This window comes from Microtus pennsylvanicus, chromosome 4 (assembly GCF_037038515.1).
Source record: "Microtus pennsylvanicus isolate mMicPen1 chromosome 4, mMicPen1.hap1, whole genome shotgun sequence".
Classification (NCBI taxonomy): domain Eukaryota; kingdom Metazoa; phylum Chordata; class Mammalia; order Rodentia; family Cricetidae; genus Microtus; species Microtus pennsylvanicus.
This window is the reverse complement of record NC_134582.1, coordinates 39,029,289-39,031,667: the sequence shown is the minus strand read 5'-3', so window position 1 is coordinate 39,031,667 and position 2,379 is coordinate 39,029,289. Positions and strand designations below refer to the sequence as shown.

General features: G+C 37.0%; 1 long non-coding RNA gene across 1 annotated transcript; it reads right to left on the bottom strand.

Annotated features, from left to right (window-relative positions):
- LOC142848658 (uncharacterized) lies at positions 1-1,498 on the bottom strand. The gene is made up of 3 exons (XR_012910444.1): positions 1,443-1,498; positions 879-986; positions 1-29 (listed from the first exon to the last, which is right to left on the bottom strand). It is a non-coding gene; the product is annotated as an uncharacterized LOC142848658 (long non-coding RNA).
- Positions 1,499-2,379: the final 881 nt, after the last annotated feature.

Here is a 2,379-nt window from a genome sequence, read left to right as displayed (position 1 = left end):
ATAAATTCCTCTTCTTACAAGGGCACTTTCTAAAAACAAAACAGAGAAGACAGATAAAATGTATAAACACAACCTTGTTCCTATTGTTTTTTGTGGGCAGTCCCTACATTTACATGTAGCACACATCCATGTGAATTGCCAACTCTATAAGGAATAGATGAGAATTTTGTGTCATAACTAAAATAACTAAAAATACATACAAGCCCAGAAAATTCTAATTCACAGATATATATGTTTATTTGGAAAAGCAGTCTTTTTATACTGTTCTCATATACAAAAGTATCATCTTCCATTTGTTAATAGACCTGGATATATTAATTTTATATAATTATTAAGTGAAATACCCTGACCTCAGAATTCAAAATATCTTTCACATATTCACTGAACCTAAAAAAAAAATTTAATCAGCTGTAATTTCAATGTTCTAGGCAATCTTTCACAAATGCCTCATTTTGAAATTTACAACCAATCTTGAACTGATAGTTGATAAAACACTCTCTAAATTGGCCTTAACTAAGACAGCCAAAAGCTGTCAAATAAACTGTGCTTCAAAGAATGGCGTATTTAAAGATATTAGTCTGTCCTCAACTTTGCATTTGAAAAGAGCATTTTCTTAGCAATCTGGAGGACAAATGAGCAGACACTGAAAGCCTGCCCAGCCTGTCCTAACCCACTGCTCTCTTCTCACTTCTCCAAGTGGACTAGTTAGAACAATCCGCTGCTGCCACTTTAGAGACATTCCTGACATGACCAGTTCAAGGACTACAATCTCTGTGAGACAAGCTCATTCAGTCATTTCTGGTGTTTCTGAGGTTTTCCCCCTGAGTTTTTTTAGATTATGTTTAAGGTTCACATCTAGTACAGCAAAATGTACTCACCAGAACAAAGAAGAAAGGACAAGGTGATGCACATAACTTGAACTCCTGAGAAGACCAACATTTTATGAAGATACACAACAAACCTTGGAATGTCAGTAAACACCGTACCTTTGACAGCAAACAAAAAAAAAAAGATAACAACCAGAGATCCGCTGACAGAGATGCTTGATTCTGAGGAAGCATTTCCAACCACCCAGATTCCTAATTAACATACGTTCCCTTTCTCTGTTTTGAAAACATAATTCAACAAGGTCTAAAAATATAATCAAAGAACAGATAGAGATTAAAAGTTATAGGTAGATAATAAATAAATGAATATCAAGTCAAAGTGGAAAAATACTAACAGAGAATATTTGCTAGTGTGTGTGTGTGTGTGTGTGTGTGTGTGTGTGTGTGTGTGTGTGTGTGTGTGTGAAAGAGAGAGCAAGGGAGGAAAAGGAGTCATTTAAATCAATATTTTCTTTTCTTAAAAAAAGAAAGCTCCGTTGTCATTATTTTAGGAAGGGCACTAAACTGGAGAAGTCCTCAACAAGGCTATGTCTCTGGAAGACCCACATGACCTACCTCATACAGAGATATTTGGTGTAAGGAAAACAGTTCAGAGGTTGTGGCTATTTTATTCGTTCCAGTGTTCACTTTTATTTCCTCACTCAGAGTCTTCCAGAGAAGTCTCCAGTTCATCTATGAGTGATGGGCTCTATGTGCTGAGAGGATTGCACAGGGAAGATAAAACACAGAGACATGGTGTACTCTCTCCGGAGGTCATAAAGCAGGTCATGAGTGAAGCCTGTCAAATACTTCTCTGTAGATCGTTCCTCGGCTGGAGACTCAGAGACAGTTTGGCCTCAAGAACTCATAAGTGCTAAAAGAATGAAGAGCTCATTTAATCTGGAAAAGGGGAGAAATATAAATCTTTTTCAAATGAATGAGTCATAAGAAGAAAAGAGAATCAATAAAGGAAAAAATGAGGTTGACAATGACATTTAGACATGGGCATAGGTTATTAACTTTTTAAATAAATTAATGCTAAAATCATGGCAACCTTCTAACAAGGGTGACAACATTGCTCTGCTGTCTGTCAAAGCAGTGAGCTGATGGTTAGGAGAAAAGGCCTGAACATCACAGGGCCAAATGCTCCTCTGGGAGTCTCATCTGGTTTAAGGACATTCCCCAAAATTTCAAAAGTACAGGGCAGGAAAGAGCATGGGCTGAGGGAAAGCTTCCCTGTCATCTTTGCTAATTGCTTCTCTCAAAATTTTCTGCAGCTATGCGCACTAGGAATGGATTCTCTCTGTGCCTGGCCTGAGGCACCCTTTCCTACTTCTGTGCTTCTTTATCCTAGGGTACATAAAGATATATGCAAACATAACAAAGAAGCACTTACTGATAGTCTATACCTCATTAAATTTAGAACACTGAAAATAGACCATTGCTTTAATGTATATGAAAGTATAAGACAGAGACTTTTATTTCTATCTCTTAGGTTGAGGGAAATCTCAAA